The following is a 17,204-nucleotide window of genomic DNA, read 5'->3' on the forward strand; positions in this document are numbered from 1 at the left end:
CAGTTCAAGTCTAAGTATGAAGGTCTGAGAACCTAGACAGCTGATGATGTAGTTCCAGTCTGAATGTCAGCAGGCTCAAAAACCAGGAAAAGCCAATGTTTCTGTTTGAGTCCAAAGGGAGGAAAAAAACCAACGTCCCAGTTCAAAGACAAACAAGCAAGAGTTGTTCCCTCCTACTCACAAGAGGGTCAGGCTTTTTGTTCTATTCAGGCCTTCAACTGATTGGATGAGGCCCACCCATGATAGGGAGAGCAACTTACTTTACTTAGTTTACTGATTCAAATGTTCATCTCATCCAGAAACACCCTCACAGACAAACTCAGAATAAATAATGTTTGTCCAAATGTCTGGGTACTTTATGGCCTAGTCATGTTGACACATAAAATTAACTATCATATATCTATATATGATATATAGATATAAATACAGATGTAGATATATCTCCTATTTGTTTTTCTTTCTCTGGAGAACCCTGACTGATATAGCTTTTGGCCCTAGGAAGTGGGCTGCTACTACTGTAACAATTACCTAAAATTGTGGAAGTGGCTTTGATATAGGGCAGAATAGAGGTTGGAAGAATTTTGAAGCACATGATAGAAAAAGCCTAGGTTATGTTGAAGATCCTTGGTAGAAATATGAATGTTAAAGGAGATTCTCATAAGAACTCAGAAGGAAATAAAGAGTATGGTAAAGAAGGCTATTATCATCTTAGAGAATACATATATCACCATGAGCAGAATGTTGGTTGAAATATGTTAAAGGAGTTTCTGGCGAGGTTTCAGAAGGAAATGAGAAGCCTGTTATTGGACACTAGAGGAAAGGCAATACTCACTGTAAAGTGGCAAAAAACTTGCCTTAATTGTACTCTTCTATTGGTTGGAAGGTAGAATTTGTAACTGATGAACTGCGACATTGAGCTGAGATTTCCAAAGTGTGGAATATTAGCCTGGTTTTTCCTTGCTACTTACAATAAAATGTGAGAATAATGAGATAAAGTGAGGACAGAACTGTTAAGCAAAAGGAAGCATAACTTGATGATTTGGAAAATTCTTGGCATTTCCAGATAGCATGCTCTGGGCCAAGTGTGTGGCTGCACAAACTTTTGCTGAAGAGGTTAGGCCTGTGACTCATGGATCCAATCAACCATCTCAGTAGAAGCCAGGAACAGACATGGGGTTATCCAGGAAGAATCTGTGCAGAAGTCTGCTGTATAATGGCATGGATCCCCTTGACATACATGGAAGATTGACAAGGTTTTTGAGAATGTTACATCAGGAGAAACATTGCAAGCTTTGACTGAAGGTGACAGAGACAGAATGAAATATAGAATGACTGTCAGACTTCAGAGATTCCACAGGCAAGAAACAACTGATAGAACTACTCAGATACAAACATGAGCTGTCCTTCAAAAAAAAGAATGACTACAAGGGCACAGCCGTGAACATAGAGGCAGAGAAGCTAAAGAGACAGGAACAGAGGTAGGGGATAACATAGCCTCCTTGGGCCCAGAGGGTGGATTGAGCCAAATAGGATTATTTTCAGGCCATGAAAACTAATGGACTGTTCCCGTCTGGATTTCAAATTTGCTTGAGACCAATGACTCCTTTATTCCTTCCAGTTTCTCTCTTTTGTGATGGGAATGTCTATGCTGTGCCTGTCCCATCATTGTGTTTTGAAAGCAGATAAATTGTGTTCTCCTTCACAGGTGATGAGGGATTTTTTTTCCAACCCAAGGTGAATTATACCCAGAGTCTCACTCATACCTGACTTTGAGTATTTAAATCATGAGATTTGGAACTTTTTGAGTTGATGGTATTTACATGAGACTTTGGACTTACAGATAATGCCAGAATGGATTAAGACTGTTGGGGTTGTTGGGATGGGGTCAATGTATTTTGCATATGGGACAGATTTGAATTTTTGGAGGCAGAGGGCAGACTGTACTAGGTTGAACAGTATCCTCCCAAAATTCATGTCTACCTGGAACCTCAGAATGTGACCTTTCTTGGAAATAGAGTCTTTGCAGGTGTAATCAAGTTAAAATGAGATCACATTGGATTTGAGTGGGTACTAAATCCAAAAACTGGTGTCCTTATAATGAGAGGGAGATCTGAACAAACACAGAAACACACAGGGAAGGAAGTCCCTGTGAAGACTGAGGCAGAGATTGGAGTGATGCAGCCACAAACCAAGGGAAGCAAAGATTGCCAGGAACCACTGAAGCTAGAAGGAGCTTTCAAGAAAGAGCAGAGCCCTTCTGGCACCTTGACTTCAGACTTTTTGCCTCCAGAACTGTCAGAAAATAAATTTCTGTTTGTTTTAAGACACTCAGTTTGTGGTACTTTGTTATAGCAGCCGTAGAAAATGGAAAAGAAGTGTAAGTCTGTAAAGTACTTCACATTAACAATTTTACTCAACATTTCTTTCAGTGGTGAGAATACATACACACACACTTATATATAAATCTATTCTGATTTCAGGTTAAGATGTATATATATACATCTATAGATAGATAACTATAGATATAGATATGTCTTAATCTGAAATCAGAATCAATTTTTTCATACACCATGATCTTCCATTTCTCACTGAGCTTCTTGGGAAATGTAATTATTGCCACAAAAGATTTGTGAGCTTCTCACATTTTCAGAGGTGATTGGAGACTACGGGACTTCCTGTGGGTGAAATAAGGTCATTCATTTTACAAAAAGCAAATAGAGAACACGTCCTAAAATAACACGGCATAAAATATTTTTAACTTTACTACAGCATTCAAAATACAAATCTGAGCAGTCTTTCTTTTCTCTTTTTTTCTTCCTCTCTCCCATATTGTCTGGGTTTACTACTGGAGATACAGTATTCAAGACTGGGAAGTGTGAAGGGGGATTGAGGGTCCTGGGTGTTCTGCATTCTTCAAATGCATCAGCGTCAAAAGAGACACAGGAAGTCTGTAGCAATATTCCAGACTCAAGGAAACTAAATAGACACAACAAATAAAGGCAATATATCTGATCCTAGATTGGATTCTGTACTGGAGGGGTTTAAAAATAAGTTTTAATGACACTACTTGTCAATTGACAAAAATAAAATACAGATATTAAAGTATTATATCAATGTTAAATTTACTACTTATGTATACCAGATAGACTATTGGTTTCTTTTCCTTCCTCCTTCCTTTCCTGTCAGTTCTTTAAAAATTAGAGGCTTTGGCTCCAAATTGAATTCTGAAGTCTTTAATTCTTCACAAAAAATAAATTACCCAAAACGTTATGAAAAATTATTAAAAAAATTATAAAAGTATCGTATTGATGTTAAACTTAATAAAGTTAATTATATAAGAGAATGTCTCTCTTAGGAAATAGACACGGAAGTATCTGGGAGTAAGTATCTGGGAGTAGAGGGCCATGCTGTAAGTGGTTTACTCTCAAGATTAGAGAGAGGAATGAGTATAAAGTCAATTGGTTAAAAAATTAATGGAAGGTGACCCTGAGTGAGTGAAGGGTGGAGAGGAATTCATGGAACTGCTCTTATTTATTCCAGTAATTCACGGCTGTGGGTGGTGTGAGTGACTGTTCCGGCCAGCCCAGTGCCCAGCTGAGCGCTGGGTGAACCCGGCAGTCCCCGTCCCCTCACTGCCACCCAGGCCCCTCCCCCGCCCCCATGGCCTCCCGCTGCCTGCCCCGCCCCCGCCTCCCTCACTGTCTCCCATCCCCCCACGTCTATACCCTGCCCCCTCAACACCCCCATGCCCCCTTAGCTCTCGCGTGATGCACCCTTGATGACGCTGCGATGCGTCATGTGTCTTTTTGCCTCACAGAGAGGAAGTGGGCCTGTCTCCAGGGGGCCCCAAAGTGCGCGGCAGGAGCAGGCGGTCCAGCGGGAGCAGCAACGTCTCTGCTCATTGCGGCCTCGGGCGGCAGAGTCTCCTGCTAGGGAGAGCGGGCGGACGTCGTGGCAGCCGTGAGGCAGAGGTGTCCAGGAGCCCATCAGATCCTGTCGAGGGCCCAAATCCCTCCCTCCTCAGTCCCCCTCTCCACCACCCTCCCCCTCCCCAGAGGCCCCCCCTCGACCCCCCCACCCCCGCAGCCAGTCCTCAGCCCACTCCTCTGCCTATGCTCCTCACAACCCAGGGTCACTGTCCCCGCCTTCTACCTGTCCCCAGGTCCTGCACCAAGGGTTGGCCACGTGTTGCAGACATGGCCCTACAGCGCATCCACAAGGAGCTCCTCAACTTGACCCACGACCCCCCGGCCCAGTGCTCTGCAGGGCCGGTGAGTGACGATTTGTTCCAATGGCAGGCGACTATAATGGGGCCCGAAGACAACCCCTACCAGGGAGGGGTCTTCTTCCTAAAAATCCAGTTTCCGTTCGATTACCCCTTCAGACCACCCAAGATCGCATTCACCACCCGAATTTAACATTAATGAAAACGGAAGTATCTGTCTAGACATCCTTGGATCCCAGTGGTCACCGGTACTGACCATTTCCAAAGTGTTGTTATCCATCTGTTCCATGTTGTGCGATCCCAACCCAAATGATCCGTTGGTTCCCGAAATTGCAAAGGTCTACTTAAAGGATAGGCAGAAGTACGACAGAACAGCGCAGGAATGGACTCAAAGATATGCTATGTAATTTTAAAATGCATGATAATCCAATGGTCTAATAAAGATAGTTCAATAACTTATCTTTTGAGTACTTTCTATGAAGCCACGTCTCCCCATCCTTCTGGGCGTCTATTGTACCACCTTCCATATCAGAGTGTGTGTGGAGGGGGTGGAGAGAGTGTGGAGGTGGGGGTGGGGGAAAGATGGACGTGGGGGTGGGGGTGGGAGTCAGACCAGTTTTAATCTAATTTTGACTAAAAGCTTTCTTTATTGTTTTAGGATTGGGAAGCAAGAACAAGGGGGTGGTGGCTTTAGGATGAGAAGGAGAGCACTTCCATCAACCAGTGGGATAATTTTTAATGTAGAGTGTTTTAGAACTGACAATGGTGAGAAAAAACTAGGTGAAGATTACAAAGCTAGTTAGGTATCTATTTTATTCTGAAGAATCTGTGTCTTAGGTGTTTTGTTACGTCTTGTTTTTGACCAAGATTAATATTAACGCATATCCTCTATTTTGAGGTCCAAGTTTACAAGGTCGAAAATTAAATGGATTGGGAGCTTTTATAAAACAAAATGTGTTTTGTTCCCAGCCTTCTCCAACTCCCACGCCTTCAATCCCCACCCTTTTGGCTACTCTGGCTCTCTCACATACTCTGGGTCATAGGCTGTTTTTCAGGACATACCTACTAGCTCTAATTTGTCTTATGTTTTCTCAAGAACTGTGTAAAGTCTGAGACTGACATCAAACCTCAATTGCAAGTTCATGTGCCCTGATGCACAATAGGCCAATCATTGACACACTGGTGCTTGGAGATGGAGAAAGGTTTATTTGAATTGGCCAAAATGAGAATAGGTTCTCTCAAATCTGCCTTAAAAGAAGAAGAAAGCAAGGGGTTTTATAGAGCTAAGAGATTTGGGTGGCGGAGAAACAAAGGGGAAATCCATGTTTCCTTCACTCCGTACAAGCCCTTGGGCAATCAGACTCCTGAGCAGAAAGACAGCTGGGGCCTGGTTATCTGGTAATTGTAACTTCCTTGAAGTCATTCTTTTTATTCTGCTAAACAAACTCATAAATCCTTGTTACCCTTGAGTCACTCCTCAGGTTAAAGGAGAAAAGAGGAAATTAACAAGATTAACTCTTTTTCATCTGTGTCTGTGTTGGCAACAAGGTGGAAGGGTAATCATGTTCTTATTGAATATCTACAGTAACCCTCAGCACCTAGCCTCAAGATTTTACCCAGCTTGCACGCCTACATGTGAGCCTATCATAGTTTCCTGGAGGCTGGCAGAATGACACAGAAGCTTGGTTTAGAGACAGGATTTCATTAGTCACAGCCCAGCAGACATGATGAGCTTCACTGAGATAATTTCCCCTGGTCCCCCAAGACCCAAGGGCAAGATATGGAGCAGGCCAGGTGGGTGCTGCACACACAATGGGTTTGCATCACAGCTGTGCGACCCCAAGCTTAGGAACCACCCCCTCCCAATCTTTGAAAGGGAAATTCTAGCAAACTTGACTAACTTTTGCCCCAGAGGGATATGTTATCTTTATCAACTTGCTCTGGAAACAAATCTACCTTTTGTCCTGGAGGGACCACTCTTTGATATACAAACATCCTTGAAACTATAGGCCAGGACAAATGCTATCACAAGATGTGTAGAAACACCATGGAGAATTGCACCCCGACAGGCTTCACTACTTGGATCTACCTGATCGTAAAGATAAAAATTAATTTTATGAAATTACTTGTGTGTGTTGAAAAAGATCCAATTTTCCCTTTAGAATTTGTACATTCAGGAATGCGTAATCAGTGCAGTAAGCAGATTAGTACCATCAGTACATTTAAAAACACTATTTATCATTTGCTCTTTTTAAGGATGGAGAGGGATTATAATTTTGAGTAAAACCATGAAAACATTAATGACCTAAGATTTTAAAAATATTTATCAGACTAAGTCTGTAAATATAGATAAAATTTTTGTTTCTGCAACCAGAGGTTCTAACCTCTCAAATATAAAATTTTCTTTTACCTATACATTGAGACAGTGCTGCCAAATAGGAATGTTTTATATCTGTACTATCCAATACAGTAGCCACTAGTCAATGTAGCTATTGACCACTTGAAATTTGGTAAGTGTTACCAGGCAACTGAATTTTTTGTTTTATTCAATTGCAATTAATTTTAAATTAAAATATTAAATTAATTATCTTGAAATAGCCATGTATGGCCAGTGTATCATAAAATCAGAGCTTAAGACAGGAAGTATGTATATAAGTGTTTGATTTTAGTGTAACTCAGGGAGTCACTGACATACTTTATGATGTACCAAAGGTGGAAGAATTTATCATGGAACTTATCAGGACTGAGCTGAGACCCTGGAAAAGCAGAGACAGCCTGGAATGAAGATATAGGGGTGTCCCAAAAGATTAAGTGACACTTTAGTCATCATGAAAGAAATTGAAGATTTTCGTGACATGAGGACATTTTTTCTTTTATATTTTTTCCATAATTATTGATTTAAATTTTTATGATCAGAGACAGTGTGGAAAAAGCATGAGAGTTTGAAGCAAAAGCCTTTCTAATCCACGCTCCACCAATAACTAGTTGTGTGACCCTAAACAAATGATTAACCCCTATGAACCTTAGTTTCTTCAGGTACTAAAAGAGAATATTGTCTATAATACTTCCTAGAGTTTTAAAAATAAGATGATATATGAAAAAACACCTAACCAGTACCATTCAATACACATTCAATAATGCGAGTTGCATTTATTATTTCTCTTCATTATATTTATTCTTTTGGATAATTTTCTGCTGGGCTGTCAGCAAGATGATTTGACTAGCCAAATATATATTTCTGATATTCCTAGGATGGCTGAGGGAGAAGGCAGGGCCTAGGAGAATCTGTGAATTAAATTGATTTTGGAATTCATGAAAGGGTGCATTGACAAGGATTCACACAAATTATCTCCCACAACTTTTTTAGAAATACATACAAACTTTTGAGTACAGGAAAACCCATTTGAAGACTTGTTAGCAATCTGGAGTCCTGAGTCCCATCTCTAGAAGGGCCCAGTAATCTTCATTTATAAAAATCAAAAATGATTTTTAAGCAGGTGGAAAATGAGCATCCTCTGATAGACAGTGGACTTCATTGCACTTCTTATTGAATTATTATTTGTTAACAAAAGAGGGTGAGAATCTGTATTCCATATGCGTTGGTGTGGTATGTTTTCATTTTCATTTGTCTCCAGATATTTTTTGATTTCTCTAATTTCTTCAATGATCCATTGGTTGGTGAATAGCATGTTGTTTAGTCTCCACATCTTTGTACCTTTCTCAGTTTTTTTTTGTAATTAATTTCTAGCTTCATAGCATTGTGATTGGAAAAGGTGCTTGTTATTATTTCAATCTTCTTAAATTTATTGAGGCTTGCCTTGTTTCTGAACATATGGTCTATCCTTGAGAATGTTCCATGTGCACTTGAGATGAATGTGTATTCTGCTGATTTGTGATGGACTGTTCTATATATGTCTATTAAGTCCAACTGGTCTAGCTTTTCATTTAATTCCACTGTTTCCTTGTTGATTTTCTGTCTCCATGATCTATCCATTGATGTGAGTGGAGTGTTGACGTCCCCTACTATTATTGTGTTATTATTAATATCTTCTTTTAGGTTTGTTAATAGTTGCTTTGTGTACTTTGGTGCTCCTGTCTTGGTGTAGTGTCCCTTTGATCGTTATATACTGCCCCTCTTTGTCTCTCTTTACCTGTTTTACCTTGAAGTCTCCTTTGTCTGATATAAGTATTATGACATCTGCTTTCTCTTGTTTGCCATTAAGTTGGAGTACTGCCTTCCACCCCTTCACTCTGAGCCTGTGTTTGTCAATGGAGCTGAGATGTGTTTCCTGGAGGCAGCATATTGTTGGGTCTTGTTCTTTAATCCATCTCACCACTCTGTGTCTTTTTATTGGAGAATTCAATCCATTTACGTTTAGGGTGATTATTGATATATGAGGGCTTAATGCTACAATTTTATCACTTGTTTTCTGGTTCTCTTGCTTTTTCTTTGTTTCTCGTCCTGTGTATTTTGGTCTACCAACTGAGTTATCCAGTCTTTTATGTTGTGTTTCTTTGTTTTCTCCTTATTTATTATCTGTGTCTCTGTTCTGCTTTTTTGTTTAGTGGTTACCATGAGATTTGTATTCAAAATCTCGTAGATAAGATAGTCCATTTTCTGATGGTCTCTTATTTCCTTAGACTAAACCGATTCAGTTGCCTTCCACTTCCCCTACTATGCTGTTTTTCTCACATCTTATTCCATCTTCTGTTGTGAGATTGTGGTTAAAATAACAAGATTATCTTTGTTTTTGGTGTTTTCCTTCCCTTTATCTTTAATGTTATACTTGAGTATTTGCTAACCTGTTCTGATGTATAGCTACAATTTTCTGATTTTCTCTATTTATCTCCTTACTCCATGCTTTGTAACCCCTTTCTCCCTTTTTATTTTCAGGTATGAGGGCCTTCTTGAGGATTTCTTTTGGGGCGGTGGGTCTCATGGCTATGAACTCCCTTAGCTTTTGTTTATCTGGGAAAGTTTTTATTTCTTCATTGTATCTGAAGGATATTTTTGCTGGATAGAGTATTCTTGGCTGAAAGGTTTGTCCTTCAAAGATTTGAATATGTCATTCAGTCTCTGCGAGCCTGTAAGTTTTCTGCAGAGAAATCTGCTGAAAATCTTATAGGGGTTGCTTTGTAGGTTATTTACTTCTGCCTTGCTGCCCTTAGTGTTTTTTCCTTGTCAGAGACTTTTGTCAGTTTCAGTACTATATGCCTTGCAGTAGGTCTTTTTACATTGACATACTTACAAGATCTAGTAGCCTCTTCCACGTGGATTTCCATCTCCTTCTCCAGGTTTTGGAAGTTCTCTGCTATTATTTGTTTGAACAAGCTTTCTGCTCCATTCTCCTTCTCTTCTCCCTCTTGAATACCTATAATTCTTATGTTGCATTTCCTTATTGAGTTGGATATTTCTCAGAGACTTTCTTCATTTCTTTTTAGTCTTAGTTCTCTCTCCTGCTCTATCTGGAGCATTTCAACATGTCTATTCTCAATTATGTTGATTCACTCCTCTATGATGTCAGCTCGAGTGTTCAGGGAATCCATATTTTATCCCTTCCATTGTGTCTATCATCTCCAATATTTCTGATTGATTCTTCTTTATAGTTTCCATCTCTTGTGAAGTAGCTCCTGAACTCATTGAATTGCTTCTATACATTCTCTTTTAACTCGTGGAGTTTCTTGATGATAGCTATTTTGAATTCTCTGTCATTTAGATTACATATTTCTGTGTCCCCAGGACTGATTTCTGGGTACTTGTCATTTTCTCTCTGGTCTGGTGTTTTAATATAATTTTTGATACTGCTATAGGGCATGTCTCTGTCTTTGCACATTGGGTATTATTTGGTTGCAGTTACTCCCTATTGCCACTGGATGGGGGTCAAGAGCCACATATTCTGAGTCTTCTGTGTTCCGCCAAAATCCCAGGCACTGGAGCTGGTTCTGGGTGAGTGAGGGGCACTTTCTTGTGCAGGCTTTCAGAGTTTTCTCACTCTGCTATCACTATCTGCTCTCCTGGAGTGTTGGCTTGATGAGCTCAACCCCCATGATAGCTTTCACCCTAGTAGAGGGCTTCGCTCTAGGCTGCAATGGCCCTCAGGGACCATTGACATTCCTGTGAATGAATGTCCACTTCCCCTTCCTTCCCTCTTGGAGGCTGCGTGGTCCTAGATCACAGTCCTTTGGGGAGGGATTGAAGTTTTCTCTTAGCCTGTTCCACTTCCTCTGGGGGTGGGCTCCAGCCTCTCCACCCTCCATTGTATGGCTGCGTGGGTCTCGCAGATGTCTTTTGTGTTGTGTGGATGTCCTCTGTTGGAGTATGAAAGTCTTTTTCATTGTATGGTGGAGGGGAGAGATTACTGGGAGAGCTCACTCTGCCATGATGCTGACATCACTCTCCTCTTCGCATTTTTTAAAAATTTATTTTAAAATTTATATCAAAGTCAGTTGCAAAAGTGAAAAAAAACAAAAAGCACTGAAAGGCTTATGACAAAAATAGCAGTTCCCTGCCCTCACCTCACTCAACTAAGTCCTGTTTCACAAAGGCAATCACTGTCAAATCTTCTAGTGGTTTGTTCACTTATTTACTATCATCAAGCCAGCCTTGGGACTGAGAAGTTTAGAGGATTTATTTTCAAGCAGGTGCTCTTTCAACAAACTTTCTCTTGGGTTGCTGTTTCAAAACCTTCCTCAGTCTCATTTTAGTATTACTGAGAAGTTTTCTATTTTAGTTTCATCTGCCCAGAATCAGAATGTTTTATCTGGTCCCGTGTTGGTGACAACTGATCTATGCCCAAGATCCAGAGATATAAAGCCACACGAGCACCATCCTTGCAAACACATTGTCATTCTTTTGTTGTTGTGGTGGTGGTAACGTTGGTTTATAAAATCATATAAATTTTGAGCATACATCATTATATTTTGATTTCTGTGTAGATTATATCATGTTCACCACCCAAAGACTAATGACAATCTATCATCATACACATGTGCCTAAACACCCCTTTCACCTTCCCTCCTTGCCCTTTCCCCTCTAGTAACCACCGATCCAGTCTCTGTCTCTATGAGTTTGTTTGTTGTTGTTGTTATCTTATATTTATGAGTGAGATCATAGGGTATTTTTTTTTTGAGGAAGATTAGCCCAGAGCCAACATCTGCTGCCAATCCTCCTCTTTTTGCTGAGGAAGACTGGCCCTGAGCTAACATCCATGCCCATCTTCCTCTACTTTATATGTGGGATGTCTACCACAGTGCGGCTTGCCAAGCAGTGCCATATCCACACCCAGGATCTGAACCAGCAAACCCCAGGCTGCCAAAGTCGAACATGCAAGCTTAACTGCTGTGCCACTGGGCTGGCCCCAGATTTCATTCTTTTTAATCATTTATTAGTATTCCATTGTGTACATATATCAGATCTCCTTAAGCCATTTGTCCCTTATTGGGTGCCTAGGTTGCTTCCAACTCTTGGCTCTTGTGAATAATGCTGCAATGAACATACGGGTGCATATATCTTTACATATTTGTGTTTTCATGTTGTTTGAATACACACCCAGCAGTGGAATAGATGCTGGTTGTGTTCTTAATTTTTTGAGGAATCTCCATACTCTTTTCCATAGTGGCTGCACCAGTTTGCACTCCCACCAACAGTGTATAAAAGTTCTCTTCTCTCCACATCCTCTCCAACACTTGTTTCCTGTCTTGTTAGTTATAGCCATTCTGACAGCAGTGAGGTGATATCTCATTGTAGTTTTGATTTGCGTTTCCCTGATAGTTAATGATGTTAAACATCTTTTCACGTACCTGTTGGCCATCTGTATATTTTCTTTGGAGAAGTGTCTGTTCACATCCTTTGCCCATTTTTAAATTGGGTTGTTTCCTTGTTGTTGAGATGAATGAGTCCTTTGTATGTTTCAGATATTAACCTCTTATCTGATATACGGTTTGCAAATATCTTCTTCCAATTGTTAGCTTGTCTTTTCATCTTGTTGATGGTTTCCCTTGCTTTGCAGAAACTTTTTAGTTTGATGTAATCTCATCTGTTCATTTTTGTTTCCCTTGCCTCGTCAGACATGGTACTTGAAAATATGCTGCTAAGACCAATGTTGAAGAGTGTACTGTCTATGTTTTCTTTGAGAAATTTCATGGTTTCAGGTCTCACATTTAATTCTTTAATCCATTTTGAGTTCATTTTTCTGGATGGTGTAACATAATGGTTTACTTTCATTCTTTTGCACGTGGCTGTCCAGTTTTCCGAACACCATTTCTTGAAGAGACTTTCCTTTCTCCATTGTATATCCTTGACTCCCTTGTAGAAAATTAGCTGTGGGTTTATTTCTCAGCTCTCATTCTGTTCCATTGATCTGTGTGTCTGTTTTTGTGCCAGTACTATGCTGTTTTGATTACTATAGCTTTCTAGTATATTTTGAAATCAGGAAATGTGATACCTCCAGCATTGTTCTTTTTCCTCAGGATTCCTTTGGCTATTCAGGGTCTTTTGTTGTTCCATATAAATTTGAGGATTCTTTGTCTTATTTCTGTGAAAAATGTTGTTGGAACTTTGATAGGGATTTCAGTGAATCTGTAGATTGCTTTAGGAAGTATGGAAATTTTAACTGTGTTAATTCTTCCTATCCAAGAGCACAGAATACCTTTCCTTTTCTTTATGTCTTCTTCAATTTCTTTCAACAATATTTTATCGTTTTGAGTGTACAGGTCTTACTTACTCTTATGTATAACTTTCTAACTGGCACAATTTCACCATTGACAATTTGGAATAATATTGGTGACTTTGAGGAACTTTTTAAAAAGGCAAAATTGCTATTTTGAGAAGTGCCTTCCTACAGAAAACCCCCACAATTCCAACTAGCCAATGGTCTGCTTTCTTTAATTGACTTGAGGAGACTTGTAAATGCAATTTGGATTCAAAAATGGCCTTCCTAAAAGATTCCTTAGCTAAAGTTACTGGTAAATGTGAGAAACTTAAAAAATTATCTCCCTAATCTATACCTTTTGACAGCACTAGATTACCTCCTGATGTTAATATTTCCAATGTCATTTCCACATTTTTATTGATGATTTAAAGTCACAAGTCATGGTTATGGCATGTAAAAAAGACAACAACAAAAATATCTGGCAAATCATGAACTGCACTATTTAGCTGAACACTTTGAAGACATTTTTGATACCAAAAACAAGGAAATTCCTCACGAGAAAATAGGCTATCTTATTTGTCTAGAAGAGAGATTATTTTGTTTAATGTGGGAAACATTGTGTCCTTTGTTTCTGCATTTCAAGGATTAATAAATTCTGGGGTTTTTTTATTGGTTTAGCGTGAGAAAATTGTCCAGGACCCATGTTATGTCAAATTAGCTATATGACACTCTCTTTTGTGTGTGCATATGCCAAAATATCTCTTCTTATATCTAAACATTCTGCTACCTATTTACAGAGAGGAAAGTAGTTATTTGCCTGAAGCTGGCTCCCTCTCATTTTTGTTTTTTTGTTTTACTTCCTCTCTTGTGAAACTTCCAAGATTAACTGATCAAATAATCATTCAATTTTTATGTGCACACTCTAGGAATATCTAGATCGGATAAATAGACTGGTAAACTTACTATGACATATTTTTTCTTTAATTTCCTAGTAAGTTAATTATATTTTAAAGCTATGGTTTAACATCTTCATTTATAAACTTTTTGTATATGTTTACTTCTGTGTATGCCTAATTGCATATCCTCTATACATAAATGTATATTAATAAATAATTTATTACAAATTGTTACATGAATAATGTGCAAAGGAATAAGCCTTGGAGAAATTAAAAAAGGCTATCATTAACTGTCAGAGACAATCTTGATTAGAAAAGAAGGAAATGGGAAAAATTAAGATGCTTGTTGTATAAAGATAATATTTGCACAGTTCTCTATGGTGTCTCTTCTCCCATGCTACAATGAGTAATAAACCCAACTGTTCAAATACAGGTGTGCTCCTGGTGGTCTTCGTTTGAAGGACATTGAGAGTCTTTTGTGTCTTCAGTTTCACTATGGTAAGCCAATTGCATGTGAATGTTTTCATTCAGTGTGTTGAATGAATTCCTTGATCATTTCCTCTCCATTTTTCTATCTTTTCTCTTTCTGGAACTCTTATTAGTTAGATGTTTGACATTCTAGACTAATTGTCAAATTTTATTATCTTTTCTCCTTTATTTTACATCTCTTCATGTTCTCTTCTACTTCTGAGAAATTTCCTCAAGTTCATCTTTTCAGTCCTTCCCTTATGTTTTGTTGTTCGATTACATTTATGAGATCCAGAGTATGGGTAAGACACAGGAAAAATGTGGAGTTACCTTGGAAGGACAAGGTGGAATACCTTAGAACTGCAGAGAAAAGAACTGAACACCAAACCTAATCAAGTCCATTGACCTAACTTCCACTACAGAGGAAATAAGAGATGTAAAGACACACATTAAAAACACCTGAGGAGCAATCAAATCCAGAGTGTGGGAAATTCTATAGAACAAAGAACTCATTTTCTTCAACAAGCACATGGTATGGAAAAAGGAGAAGGTGATTTGTTATAGATTTAAAGATATTTAAGAGACGTATCAACAAAATACAATGTGTGGATCTAGTTTAGATCCTTATTCAAACAAAAAAACTGTAGAAAAAATATTATTAAAACAATCTGGGACAGTGGAACACAGATCAAGTGTTAGAAGACATTTTAATTTTGCTGGATATGATAATGGTGTTACATATATGTTATTATCTATGCTTTTTTGTATGTTTGAAAATTTCCATAATAAGAAAATCTTTTTAAAGACTGCAAGGAAAATGGAGCTGAATTTAAAACCATCACGATGACGTTTTCATTTTACTGTTCATCACTGACCTCTTAGCCAAGAGATACTTCCAGAGAAGGAGTGGGGTGAAAAAGGGAGAGCAAAAGAGTAATTGTGGTGTCACAGCACTGAAAGCCTATGGAAAGCCTGTGACTTAAGAGGACTTGCTGTAAGCCCCACCTATCTCTAAACATAGAAAATTGAAGGGCAACATAAGCAAGGAAAAGTAAAATAACAGATCTGGTGAGAGGGGCTCCTACATAACAACACTCAAAGTAATTGCAGACATACCCGGATTTCTCCCCACTTTCTTACCCTATTATTAAGCAAAAAGACCATTCCAGTTTAAATATGAGGAATCATTAGAAAAGAACCTGCATAGGATATGCACATAGATACTGCAAAATAAAAGGATTATAAAACAAGCAAACATCAAAAGGAAAATATAGCATTCCAGATAAGTTTCCCAGGGAAATAGTCCAGAATTCAGAGAAACAGTTCTTTAGTTCCTCAAAAAATCCATAGACAGGGGCTGGCCCGGTGGTGCAGCGGTTAAGTTCGCACGTTCTGCTTCTCAGCGGCCCGGGGTTCGCCGGTTCAGATCCTGGGTGCGGATATGGCACTGCTTGGCACGCCATGCTGTGGCAGGCATCCCACATATAAATTAGAGGAAGATGGGCACGGATGTTAGTTCAGGGCCAGGCTTCCTCGGCAAAAAGAGGAGGATTGGCAGTAGTTAGCTCAGGGCTAGTTTTCCTCAAAAAACAAAAAAGAAAAAAAACCATAGACAGTATTAACTCCTTTTAAGGGCGATTGATGAAATGGTCAAGAAAAAGAAAATAAGGTTAAAAATGGAGTTAAAATGTAAGCCACAGAGTTCAGAAAAACTTACGTTTGTGGAAATTGACCCAAGGCCTGAGAAGGCTGGTTTAGACTTCCAGATACCTCCCTTAGTCTGATCCCAACTTCATAGTACCTAGCAGCTATGCTTCTTGGTTTTTGATGTGGGATTGCAACCATTCACTTCTTTGTTCGAAGCTAGAGATTGTTTTCCTCATTTTTTCTTTCTTATTGTTGATATTGGGGGGTTTTAAATGAGAGGGTAGAGAAAAATTGCCTTTATTGTGCCATCTTACACAAATGGATAAGGTAGCAAATAATTTTTTTAAAAATTATTTTATTGAGGTTGTATTGGCTTATAACATTGTGTAAATTTCAGGCATACATTATTATATTTCAGCTTCTGTATAGACTGTATCGTCTATAGTATACTTGGCTGTATAGACACCACCGAGTCTAGTTTTGATCCATCATCTTACAAAAATGGCCCTTTACCCTTTTTGCCCTCCCTCTACCCTCTTCCCCTCTAATAACCACCAATCTATTCTCCTTATCTACATGTTTGTTTATCTTCCACATATGAATGAAATCATATGATATTTATCTTTTTCTGTCTTAATTCACTTAGTATAATATGCTCAATTTTCATCCATGTTGCCAAAAACCGCACACTTTTGTCTTTTTTATGACCAAGTAGTATTCCACTACATATATATGTGTATATATATATACATATACACACACCATATCTTCTTTATCCAATCATCCATTGATAGGCACTTGGGTTGCTTCCACGTCTTGGCTATTGTGAATAATGCTGCAATGAACATAGGGGTGCATATATGTTTTGAATTATTGACTTCATGTTCTTTGGATAAATACCCAGAAGTAGAATAACTGGATCACATGGTGTTTCTGTTTTTATTTTTTAAGAAATCGCCATGATGTTTTCTCTAGTGGCTGCACCAGTTTGCATTCCCACCATCGGGGCATGAGGGTTCCCTTTCCTCCACATCCTCTCAAACATTTGTTATTTCTTGTCTTGTTAATTATAGCCATTCTGATTGGTGTGAGGTGACATCTTATTGTAGTTTTGATTTGCATTTCCCTAATAATTAGTGATGCTGAACAGATGTTCCTGTGCCTATTGGCAATGTGTATATCTTTGGAAAAATGTCTGCTCAGATCCTCTGGTCATTTTTTCATCGGGTTGCTCATTTTCTTGTTGCTGATTTCTTTATGTATTTTGGAAATTAAACCCTTATCAGATATACGATTTGCAAATATTTTCTCCTACTT

The 17,204-nt window shown here is 38.8% G+C and overlaps 1 pseudogene; it reads left to right on the forward strand.

Moving 5' to 3' along the window:
* The first annotated feature begins 4,172 nt into the window (after positions 1–4,172).
* Positions 4,173–4,632, forward strand: LOC111771508 (ubiquitin-conjugating enzyme E2 D2-like; annotated as a pseudogene).
* Positions 4,633–17,204: the final 12,572 nt, after the last annotated feature.

Source organism: Equus caballus, chromosome X (assembly GCF_041296265.1).
Source record: "Equus caballus isolate H_3958 breed thoroughbred chromosome X, TB-T2T, whole genome shotgun sequence".
NCBI classification, from domain to species: domain Eukaryota; kingdom Metazoa; phylum Chordata; class Mammalia; order Perissodactyla; family Equidae; genus Equus; species Equus caballus.